This window comes from Sapajus apella, unplaced genomic scaffold, assembly GCF_009761245.1.
Source record: "Sapajus apella isolate SASKATOON/1434 unplaced genomic scaffold, GSC_monkey_1.0 scaffold24, whole genome shotgun sequence".
NCBI classification, from domain to species: Eukaryota; Metazoa; Chordata; class Mammalia; order Primates; family Cebidae; genus Sapajus; species Sapajus apella.
Genome location: NW_022436964.1, coordinates 4687832 through 4701287, shown reverse-complemented (window position 1 = coordinate 4701287; position 13456 = coordinate 4687832).

Below are 13456 nucleotides of genomic sequence, written 5' to 3'. Positions count from 1 at the left end.
TGCTTGCCACCAGGTAATGTGTCCCTTGTTCTTCTGCCATGATTGTGAGGCCTCCTGAGCCACGTGTAACTGTGAGTCAATAAAACCTCTTTTCTTTATAAGTTACCTAGTCTTGGATATGTCTTTATTAGCAGTGTTAGAACAGACTAATACAGTGGCAATCATAATGGATAAGAGGTCTGGCAGTCTTGTTGTCTGAATGCAGTGATCTGGTGAGTTCCAGTCCCTTGCCTGAGGCTTGGTTTTCTGAGGGAGGAACTCAGATGGGACAATGTAAATTTCAAGTTTTAAGAACCGGAGAGTCCATTTCTATGTTTATTTTTTTAATGAAAATATAGTTCTATTGAACAATTGGACCAGTTTCAGATGGAGACCAATAGCACGTAATATTTCTAAACCATCATAAAAAGAACCTAGGTTTATTTTGTTTTTAGGATTTTCCTCTGTTTGCTGTAATTATGTGTAAATGTGTAAACTTGGCTAGGCTGTACTACATAGTTTTTAATCAACCACTAATCTCAGGTGTTGCTATGTAGGTAGTTTGTAAATGTTGTTAGCATTTAAAATCAGTTGACTTTAATTAAAGATTATCTTTGATAGTTAAGTGGGCTTCATCCGGTCAGCTGAAATTCTTAAGAACAAAAGTTGAGATTTCCTGAAGAAGAAAAATTCTACTTCAAAATTGAAAAATCAGCTGTGACCTATAGATTTCAGACTTGCTAGTCCCAGCAATTATGTGAGCCAGATTCCTTGAAATAAATATCTTTGAATTTATTTAGGATTAATAGGATACACACACACACACACACACACACACTATTGATTCTGTTATATGTTATATGACATGATTCTGGAGAACCCTGTTCTATAACAGGTTTTTAAAAATATGTAATATCTTTGCACCACTGGGCATGTACTATTTATTTATCCCAATATTCCAAAATATATATGAGTAGGTATAGATGTAACTATATGCAATAATAGAGGTTAATATCAATATCTATAATTTATACTGTATAATATAGATTACTACATATTCCTATACTTTCGTTCATTCATTTTTCCTTCAAAAAATATCTTTTGAGAATCTGCTATCTACCAGGTACTGTCCAAGGTAAGTATAAAACAATGAAAGACAATTCTCAAAGACAAGTAATATCAGCCTCATTTCAAAAATATGAAAACTGAGCCTCAGGAAGTTTAGGGAATTTTCTCAAGGTAACATAACAAATTAGGTGGCAGAGTTGAGATTTCAACCTTTGCTATCCTGCTCTGTCACCCCACCCACCAAGATTATTTAAGCAATGGAGACTTAATAATAAACTTTAGCATTAAAAAAGAGTACTCTCTGTGTGTGTGTGTGTGTGTGTGTGTGTGTGTGTGTGTGTACACATAATGTTTTAAGACATAGTTTTACGGATCAGGAAACTGAAACCCCCAGAGACTGATGATTTGGTTTAGTCATTAACTTTACAGTACTCTTCAGAAAACTAGGTCCTTGTGATTCTTTGATTGTCTCTACAGTTCATGTCAAGTGTATTTGGGGAGGTAAGAATACAGTGAGTGAGTGATAGGTGAAGTAACAAAATATGTTTTTTCTGTTCCTGCCTTTTTCCTCTGTCTCTCCATTAAGTAGTCAATGAAAACAAACTTTTTTCTCTTTAAATATATTATAAATTGAATAAAAAATTGCTTATACACACACACACACACATATTCAGGTCATCTATTTGCATAGTTAACATATACATAGGCAGCTTATGTATCTATAGATGATACATAAATTATATGTAATACACAATATACACTATATATAATATATGTGTTATATATTTATACATAAAGCTATCAGTATTTAAGTATTGAGGAAGTTTGATGTATTACACTGTAGTTTTTATAAGTGCTCTGTAAATAGCATTTACTAATTATTAAAAAGAAAAATAATACAAAGGGTCAACTGCTAAACATTTTTTTGTGTGTGAAAATCCAGATTGTTCAAATAAAGAGGCAGTTTTAGAATGTAAAATTGAACATTCTTAAAATCGACTGTTTGGATTTAGTTATAGCTCAACACAATCCTGGATGATATATATGTAAACATCTGATTTCCAGGTAAACTAAATAATAGAAAGATGCAAGATGCTGTGGACCACTGCAAAGCAGAAAAACATAATTGTATATGTAAATGACTTAGCCAAGTTGCACAACTATTGAGCAGCAAAGCTCAGGTTCCATAACTCCTGAGACAATACTTTTTACACTTCAAAACACAAATATGTTATTTTTCTTACTTGACCAAAGCCATGTGAGAAGTATTGGCTTTACTACCATTAAGGTGTTACTAAAACTCTTTCTTTCTCTCTCTCTCTCTCTCTCTCTCTCTCACACACACACACACACACACACACACACATATACACACACAATACATATTTACACAAACTGTAAACTGAAAATTCAAACATTAAGGAAAAGAGTTCTTGTCCCTTAAATTATCCATATAGTTCCCTTGATTTTTTCCTGAGAGTCAATGTATCTTAAAAATTCAATTAAGTCTTGGTTTTCTTACTCCCCTCAGTTTCCTTTTCCCATTTGATAGTCTTGTGAAAATTCAATCTTTTCAAGATAATAAATTTGATAATCCTCAGAGGTGTCTTGTCATTTGAGGCACGGTATTTTTCTTTGTCAATTATTATTAACTTTAGGCACTGTTTATCTATTTTGAGCATAGCAGGAGATGTCCTTAGCTCAGCTAACCTAGGCTATGTACAATTAGATAAGACACAAAGCAGTACTGGTGCTGAGTAGCCAATTTCCTGCCCCTGTTGTGTTCATAATCTTTATAGAATTATATGGTAGTGTTCCCTCTCAGTTTTATTTGTTCATATGAATCTTAGCTGCCCAAGTGTTTAATGCACTATGACCATAGGGTGAATTCCAGAGATTTATAGCATTGTTTACTACTTTCATATAGCATATAATAATTAAAAGGATAGAATTCCTCATTAAAAATTAAATATATAATAGTGGTGAGAAATATATTTGTTTCCTAGGCAGCCAGTATTCACTGTTAATCAACTTCAGGTATAGTTTTTCCTTATAAAGTAAGTTTTGATAGGCAGAAAGATAAGTCAGATGTACTTGACATCACGATCTTAGAAATAATATATGGTGGTTGTAAGAAATGAAGTTTTCAATGGTTTTCTAAGTATTCATTTACAGAAGAAAAATACCATACAAGTATATAGGCTGTATTTTTCTCTGTAACATTAATCAGGCCTAAATCACTGCTAATAGCTTCACTCATGACAGCATTCTGATATTATGGTGTTCATTTTTGTATTACTTTCCTTTCTTTTTATATTTTGACAAATCACGAAATTTGAATTTTTGCCAGTAACTCAACTGTACATTGTAAGCAGAATTTTGTGGGTTTATTTTATTAAAAATATTTCTTCAGTTTGCCTTCTTGAACTTTGAGTATTTCAAGCATTTACCTCTGAGATATGAGTGATGATCTTCAGTGAATTATCCAGACCCCTGGTGTATTTCATTATAACTTGAATATTGCACTTGTAAGATCAACATTATTCCATAATGACTTACCTACTACAGTCCCCAGGGACTATCTCTTCTTCTTTGGATACATAACTCAATCTCTAAAAGAGAAACCCTGGATTACAATGAGCAATTACCATGGTAAAAGTAAGGAATGAAGAAAAATTTCAAAGAAACATTCCCCATATGGGAAAGGAGGAGGTCAGTTAAAGGGATTATAAACTGTTGTTTAAGTTATTCAGTATAATTTTTGTAACTCCCCTAAGATAACAGGAATGAAATCAATGTAATAAGGAAATCAAACTTTGTTGCATTTTACACTTCACTCAGATTGCAGAATAAAACATGCATTCTAATCATTAACTTTTATTTAATAGCTATGATTTGGGTTTAAAACGTTGTTGGTGGGTGGGGAATTTGTTGTTATCCTGATAAAAATCATACATTACATTAAGCTGGGGGGTGCTTAAAGGGAGATTCCATGTGGTCAAAGAAACCACATCTCTTACTAGAAACATAAGGAGACAATAAACCACTGTCCACTGAGAAAGCAGTTATATTTTAAACTAAGCTTTCCTAAGAATTCAGAAGTAGATTATTTGGTCTCCTGGCAGGCCAGAGGTAGGAATTCAGAATTTCCACTTCAAAACGTTGCTTCATCAAGATGAAAATGAATAAATGTGAGGAATGCTCCAGTTCAAGCTGAAATCCAGGAAATTCAATTCAGGAGGGCTTTCTGAGCCAAGGCTTTAGTCACCAAAACACTTCGTGAGAGTCTCCCAGCCAGTCGGGAACAAGCTCCTGTAATCGGGCAGAGAAGGTCCAGAGTTGGGTGGATTTGCATGCCTCTGTCCAGAGAAACCTGATTCATCAGTTGGAAGAAGTCAGGATTGGGCAACTAGGATCCTGTGTTGTCATTTATAGCACCATTTTATAACCATAGCAGTGTTAAAAGGAGACACAAATGAGCCTGCAATAAAAGGAGAAAGCTGCTAAAATTTGTAAAATACATTTGTAAACTGTAGCAGATAAAATAGATGATTCCTTCTGAAGTCAATACCACAGATGGCTCTTGACCAAATGTTTACAGTTGCCCACTTCTTGCCCTCTGCCTTGGTTTGACCAAACTTTAGGCTTCTTTCCTTCACACAGGGCTCAGAACTTTGGCTTGCCCCCAAATCTGAGCAAGCACTGAAATGCGGAACAGTCCCCTGCTCCAGCTTCCCATAGTGAGAGTCAGCTGAGCACAGTGAGAAACACTTCCCATCACAGCTCCTTAAGCAGGCTTTGTGCACAGCCCTCCTCCTTTGATCACTTACTCTGGAAAGTCCCTTATTACCCCTTCCTATCTTGAGACTGAAATATTTTCTTTATTGTCATGGTCTTTTTAAATAAAGTCTCTCTTTATCTAAGTTTGCATTTCACATCCTAAAGATGGGAAATGGACTCTCTTGATTAGAAAATATGCCGGTTCTGTTTAACTCTGTTTGTTGCCCTTAACATCTATGCTCATTTTATGTTCTCTCATTTTCCAGTGTTGGAGGCTGAGTTCTATTCCACCTTTCAGTGCCAATCATTCCTTTTGTGTATTATTATTTTCTTTTGGCTGATTTTGTTTTCTTGAGTAATTGTATTTCTTCTGAAGAAATCTGTAAGCGCCTGAATATCCTAACCTTCTTCTCTAGGGTCTGATCATTCCTGAGATGACAAGATCGGGCTGCTGAGGACCTGAGCTTTGTTAGAGTAGTTTGAAGAGAGGCAAGGCAATTCAGTGAAAGGTGTTTGGAGGTAGAAGATACTATTTTACACACCATCTTCTTTGAATTTTCAAATCGTATGGCCTTGGAATGTTACTTAATCCCCCTAAATGGCCATAAAATAGGAATAAGAATCTCTATGTGCTAAGGGTTTTATGCAGATTAAATGTGGAAAATTGGTGTCCTGCCTATCATAATAGCTGGTGCTAAAAGATACTCAGGCAGTGGTGGGTATATTTAATTAGGTAAGTCCTCTTGACTCAGTGTCTTAAATATGACTCCTGACAGTCTCCTTATCTTCATTTCCCCTGCAGCTGTCTAGCATTTCCCTCTACTAGACTGAAATTAACTCCTTGAAGATGTATTTGTCTTTTCTAGCTCCAAGGCCTGGATCCGAAGAGTCACCCAACTAACATTTTTTGAATGAAGTTTATTCATGTTTATAACCTGAAATTAGAAATCACGAATTCATCTTTCCTGATACCAGACAGGGTTTACTGAAGTCTCCTCGATTTGATTGCAGAGACACCACACATATATTATAAGGGAAGTTGTATTAGGTGTCCTCTAAAGTCCAATTCAATACTAAGGCTCTCTAATACTTTAGGAATAAAATGTACTGGGTTATGATAATGTTCCATATTTTCTTATTCCTAAGAGTACTTAGCATCTACACCATTGTTCATATTATATATGCCAAACAACCAGATGAAAAAGTGAGAAATGCTGTCATGCATCCAGATATTTTACAAAGTTGGTGCCAAACATCTGGGTGTTTAGAAACACTGACTGAATTTTTCACTTTTCACCTGGGTGTTTGGCATTGTACAGACAGAACAAATGGCAAGCAGACATCTTGGCAGAGCAAACACTGAAACATATGAATGTGGGTGATAGTGTCATAGAATTCAAGCTGTTTGCCACAGAAGGAGAAGTTCATAATGGCATTTTGATCAAAATGATATATTTTTGTTATTGAAGGGACTTCTCTCACAAGAGAGGCTCTTAGCTTGCTTTGGGGTTGTGATAGCTCTTTGGCTTTCCATCCCTATAGCCCACTATATAGGCCAGTTAATCACTCCATTTAGAAATCTGCCTGAGACTCTGGGAATCAGAAGGTGCTCAATGACTCACTGCTCACACTGAGGCAGTTTTGCTGAGTGACTTGTTCTTACCTTGTTTCCCGTGTGTTTTGGCCTTGTGTTTTGGCCTTTCCTGCAGTTTATACTGTAACTAAACCTCTAAAAATTTTTAATTAACTCTAGAAACTAGTCTTTGCCTCATACTTTCTAGTAACTGAACTCCAGCTTCTTCTCAGACTCCTGAGACCCTAGAAGGAATTTCCTAGGCCCACAGGTTATCTTTCCTTGCATATACCTGCCTGTGTCCCTCTGCCCGTCATCTCAGATATCCTAGTTTAAATACTGTGCTTAGTTGAGACATGCTAGATGCTGCTGCTGTGATAAACCACCTTACAATTTCTGTGGTTTAAAATAACAAAGTTTTCTCATTCACAGTATTTACTGTGAATACAGGATGTTCTCCAAGGCAAACACTTCTATATTAGCTAATACTTCATTGACCAGGTTTCTCGGTTATCCCCTAGATATAGAAAGTCTGGGGGAAGGGTGGCTCTCAGTCTTCAAGCAAAAATTAGCCACACTAACTTCAAAATCACAGGGTAATAGAGAGCTGATGTTGCTCAACAACCAACAGACCCCAAATCTAAGGAGCAATGGTGCTTACAGGAAGTGGCCATGAGTGCTCAGTATATTTTGTAAAGGAAGAACCTGCAAGATGATGAAGATTCTACCTCCCAGGGCATTTATGCTAACCAAACAGCCTGCATTTAATTTTGCATCAGTTTTTCATCTACTTTTAGCTGAGCTCTCCCAAAACTTGCTCAAAATAACAAAGACTGCAAATCTTCCCACCCTCCCCCGCCCCACTTCCAATAACTCCCATCACCAAGCTAATGTATTGGAATAATAAGTAAAAGCAGAATATTGCTGGGAGAGGGGCAAAAAGCATATGACAAGATCCTCTGTGACAGAGTACAAAGAGATGACCTTAACACCACAATCAGACCCTTACTGGGCTGGTAAATCAACCCCAATGTAAACACTAGGTATCTCTACAGCAATTGGAATCCTTTGTTGCACTGAAGTTAACTACACCTACAACAAATCTAAAATCCAGATAAACTCCTCATCATGTGATTGGAAAGAGACATAGGCAGGTACATGCGAATATACACTGAACTGGGAAGAAACAACCAGAAACTGCTAAGAAGAGCTCAGCTAAAGTAGATGAAAAATTGATAAAAATTACATGCAGGCTGTTTGGTTAGCGTAAAAGCCCTGGGAAGTAGAGAAATTGACAGAGTCTGCATCATCTAGCAGGCTCTTGCTTCATAAAATCTACTGACCACTCATGGCAAAGATTGGAAAGCGACCTAAAAAGCACCTGCTGTGGTGCATGCTGGGAAAAGGGAGGAGCAAGTGCAAGGAAAGAACAAGAAACTCTAACCAGCTCCTTCTGCCAAACCTCTACTATGGAACAAAAGCCTTAATAGGTGACAAAAGAACAGGCATTGCTGCACTTGGGACACTAGTCAAAACTTATTGCAGCCCGAGTAGGCAACAGAAGAACCCTCCTACCAGGATAAGGCCAAGATTATGAATGAAGTCCATAAATAAATCCAGAAGATAGGTGCTAGAACCAAGAACGTTCACACACTAAGACTGAGCCTTGCTCAAAACAACAAAGACTGCAAATCTTCCCACGCCCACCACTTCCAGTAACTCCCTTGACCAAGCTAACATATTTAAATAACAAGTAAAAGTAGAATATTGCTGGAAAAGGGGCAAAATGAGGAAGAAAACCATATGACAAGACCTTCTGTGAGACAGATTTACCCTTTCTGTGCTGGTAAATCAACCCCAATGTAAACACTAGGTATCTCTACAGGAATTGGAATCCTTTGTTGCACGGAGGTTAACCACACCTACAACAAATCTAAAATCCAGATAAACTCCTCATCATATTAATTCGATCTTCTTCATGAAAGACCTGATGGAAGGAAACTCCTTTTACTATTGTCTGTCTTTGGACACTTAAATATAACTTGATTCTTCAATTAACCCTAAAATACATCTATAAGTAGATTACTTAAATCTATTCATTGGAAGCATCTGGGGTGAATTCTGTTCCCTTCTTAAACCCTGATACTTTTATATGCAGTAATAAACAATACATTTTATTCTTTCTCAAACTTTCTAAAAATTTGTACAAATTTATGGGTCACGTGTGAAATTTTGTTACATGTATTTAATGCATGGTGAACAAGTCAGGTTATTAAGGTATCCATCACCCAAATACATTTTTATTAACTATAGTCACCCTACTCTGCTATCAACACTGAATTTATTCCTTTTATCTAACTGTATGTTTGTACCCTTTAACCCACTTCTCTTCATCCTTCCCTCTCTGTCTCACTCACCCCTACCAGTCTGTTATCTATCTTTCTACTTCCTGCCTCCTTGAGATAAGCTATTTTAGCTTTCATGTATAAGAGAGAACATGAAATATTGTTTTTTGTGTGTGCATGGCTTATTTCACTTAAAATAATGGTCTCCAGATTCATTCATGTTGCTGCAAATGATATGATTTTAATCTTTCCTATGGGTGGGTAATGTTTTGTTGCATATATATACCACATGTTCTTTATCCATTTATCTGTTGTTGGACACTTAGTTTGATCTTTGGTATTATAAATAGTGCTACAGCAAACACGTAAGTGCAAGTATCCCTTTAATATATTGATTTCTTTGCCTTGGGTAGATACCCAGTAGTAGAATTTTTGAACAAAATAGTAGTTCTATTTTTAGTTTTTGAGAGAACTCCATACTGTTTTCTAGAGTGGGCGTACTAGTTTACATTCCAGCCAAGAGAGTACAAGCGTTCCCTTTTCTCTGTTTCTTCCCAACATCTATCATTTCTTTTCGTCTTTTTAATAATAGTCATTTTGACTGAGGTAATATAATACCTCATTGTAGTTTTGATTTGCATTTTTTTCAGTTGTTTGGTAATGTTGAGCATTTTTTTGTACACCTGTGGGTCACTTGTATTTCTTTCCTTGAGAAATGCCTATTCATGCCCTTTGCCCATGAATAATGGGATGATTTGTTTTCTTCCTGATGAGTTATTTGAGTTTCTGGTGCATTCTGGATGTTAGTATCCTGTTGGAAAAATAGTTTGTAAATATTTTCTCCCATTTAGCAGGTTGTCTCTTCATTTCTGTTTATTATTTCTTTTGCTGTACAGAAGCTTTTTAGTTTAATTAAGTCCCATTTGCCGATTTTTGTTTTTTGTTGCCTATATCTTTCAGGTCTTAGTCATAAACTATTTGCCTAGGCCAATGATTAGAAGAGTTTTCCCTTGGCGTTTTTCTAGTAATTTTATGGTTTTTGATATTACGTGTATATCTTTAATCTAGTTTAAGTTGATTTATGTAGATGGCAAGAGACAGGGGTACAGTTTCATTCTTCTGTGTGTGGATATCCAATTTTCCTATCATCATTTATTATAAAGGGTATATTAGTCTGTTCTCACACTGCTATATAGAATGGCCTTAAACTGGGTAATTTATAAAGGAAAGAAGCTTAATTGACTCACAGTTAAGTCTGGCTGGGGAGGCTTCAGGAAACTTTCAAGCATTGTGTAAGGGGAAGCAAACACATCATTTTCACATGCCAGCAGGAGAGAGAAGTGCTGAGCAAAAAGGGAAAAGCCCCTTATAAAACCAGAAGATCTGGTGAGAACTCACTCACTATCATGAGGACAGCAAGAGGGTAACAGCCCTATGATTAAAGTACCTCAGACCGGGTCACTTCCACAACATGTGGGTATTACAGGAACTACAATTCAAGATGAGATTTGGATGGTAACACAGCCAAACCATATCAGAGAATGTCCTTTCCTTAATGTAAGTTATTGTCAGCTTTGCAAAAGATCAGTTGACTCTAAATATGTGGCTTTATTTCAGGGCTCTCCATTCTGTTTTTTTGGCCTACCTGTCTTTGTTTATATCAATGCTATTTTTTTTGGTTATTTATAGCCTTGTATATTTTGAAGTCAGGTAATGTGATACCTATAGCTTTGTTCTTTTTGCTTAGGATTGTTTTGACTACTTGGAGTCTTTTTAATTCCATATGAATTTTAAGATTTTTTTTTCTAATTCTATGAAGAATAATGTTAGTATTTTGATAGGAATGTCACAGAATCTGTACACTGCTTTGGGTAATATCATTTTAACAATATTAAGTATTCTGATTTATGTGTATGGGATGTCTTTCCATTTTTTTGTCTCCTCTTCCATTTCTTTCATTTCTTTGTATATGTTTTATGTGTATGTGTGTTGTGTGCATGTGTTTTGCAGAGGTTTTACACCTCCTTGGTTAAATTTCCTAGGTATTCTATTTTTGGTAGTGATAGTAAAAGGGATTGCCTTCTTGATTCTTTCATGGCTATATCATTATTCACATATAAAAACACTACTGATTTTTGTACCTTGATTTTGCATCCTGAAACTTTACTGAATTCATTGAGCAAATCTAGAATATTTTTGGTGGAGTCTCTAGGTTTTTATAAATATAAGATCATATTATCAGTAAAAAGGATATTTGACTTCCTCTTTTCCAATTTGGATGACTTTTATTTCTTATTTATTAATTTATTTTTTATTATGCTTTAAGTTCTGGGATACATGTGTAGAACATGCAGGTTTGTTTTATAGGTATACATATGCCATGTTAGTTTGCTGCACCAATCAACCCATTACCTACATTAGGTATTTTTTCTAATGCTATCCCTTCCATAGCCCATCCCACAACAGGCTCTAGTGTAGGATGTTCCTCTCCTTGTGTCCATATGATAGGCTGGATAAATAAAATGTGGCACATATACACTGTGGAATACTATGCAGCCATAAAAAGGATGAGTTCCTGTCCTTTGCAGGGATATGGATGAAGCTGGAAACCATCATTCTCAGGAAACTAACACAGAAACAGAAAACCAAACACTGTATGTTCTGACTCATAAGTGGGGGCTGAAAAATGAGAATACATGGACTTTTATTTCTTTCTCTTGCCTGATTGCTCTGGCTAGAACTTCCAGTACTATGTTGAGTAGAAGAGATTAAAGTAGGAATCATTATCTTATTCCATTTCTTAGAGGAAACACTTTCAACTGTTGATTTTGTCTCCATTTTGTTTAGTTCTGCAGTAATCTCATTATTTCTTTACTTCGACTAATTTGAAGTTTGGTTTTTTCTTGCTTTTCTAGCTCCTTGAGGTGCAACACTATTTTATTTGAAAATTTTCTACCTTTTTGATGTCTTTATTGCTACAGACTTTTAGCACTGCTCTTGCTGTATCCCATTGGATTTGGTATGTCATGTTTCAATTTTCATTTGTCTCAAGATTGTTTTTCTTTCCTCCCTGATTTCTTCCTTGAAGTAATGGTGCTCAAAAGCATCTTGTTTAATTTTCATGTATTTGTAACTTTCCAAAATTCCCCTTGTTATTGATTTCTATTTTTATTCCATTATAATCTGGGAAGATCCCTGATATGATTTTAATTTTTAAAAATGTGATGAGAGTTATTTCATGGCCTAATGTATGGTCAATCATGGAGAATGCTCCATGTGTTGATGAAAACAATGTATATTCTTCAGTTGTTGGGTAGAATGCTCTGCAAATATGTGATAGCTTCATTTGGCCTAAAGTCCAGTTTAAATCCAGTGTTTCTGTGTTGATTTTCTGTCTACGTGGTCTGTCTAATGCTGAGACTGGGGGTGTTGATGCCCTCTACTATTATTTTATTGCAGTCTATCTCTCTCTTTAGATCTAGTAATATTTACTTTATGAATATGGATGCTATGATACTATATGCATATATATTTATAATTGTTATATCTTCCTGCTGAATCAATCCCTTTATCATCATGTAATGACCTTCTCTTTTTTCTTTTTTTAATCTTTTTGAATTAAAGTCTGTTTTATCTGATACAAGTACAGCTACTCTTGCTTCCTGTTGGTTTCTGTTTTTGTGAACTATCTTCTTCCATTCCTTTACTTTTATTCTATATGTGTCTTTACTGGCCCACTGATGGTATATGCTGTGTTGGTATTCGTAGATTATGTTGGCCCAATCTCAGACCCCGGAGGAGTGTTCTGATGCCAAAGGTTGTGAATTCAGCTTTGGGAAATTTGGGCAAATGTGTTGGGCAATTTCCACGCCCCTGGATGGCATGTTTGAGAACTAGGGACATAACACTGTGCTGCAGGAATTCTTCTCAGGCTCCAAAGTAGTGCATTCTAGCACTAGCTGTAATATGCAGGAACAGGATGCTCTATAGGCCCCTGGCAAAATGCTCTGCTGTGGGCAGTAGCAGCTGCATTATACGCCTGCCACTTGGGAGAGCCAGGCTACACTAAATGGAAGCAGCACAGGCAGATAGCTGTGCGAGAGGTGTTTTTCCCATCCCTTAGTCCTGCAGTAGCCCACAGAACTGGTGGTAAAATTTGTCCTCACCAATTGTGACAGTGCCTGGCTTCCCTTCTCCCTCTTTAGCCTGGGGACTGTAACATCAGCATTAGCTCTGGCCCCAAGGCAAGACACAGGCCTTTGGAATCCAGGCTCTCAGAATTGTGTCAGCTGCAGGCCTATGATTAGAGGGTGAGTGGTGGGGGTGCCCTCTCTCAGCTGGAGCAGCATAGGTGGGTAGCAGAAAGGAGTCCAGTTTGCTTGTGCTTTGGTTTCACAGAAGCCCATAGCAACAGCAATAGGATTTGTACTTAGGTCATGTGAAAGTGCCTGCCCCTCTTTCCTCCTCCTTGGCCAGAGAGGAGAGCAGCAGCGTTGGCCTCAAGACAGGGCACAGTCCTTTGAGAGCTTAGTTCTCAGAATGGCACTAAGCTGAAGCCGCTCAGGGATTAGAAGCCTGTGGGATGCAGTGTGAGTTCTCTCTCTCTAAAGCAATGCCATCGTGCAGTCTCTAGGCAGCTCGCTCTGTGAGTCCTGAGGCCCGCATGGATTGAGGGGTTCTCCTGTAGCTAGGATTGTAAAAGTTCCTAGCA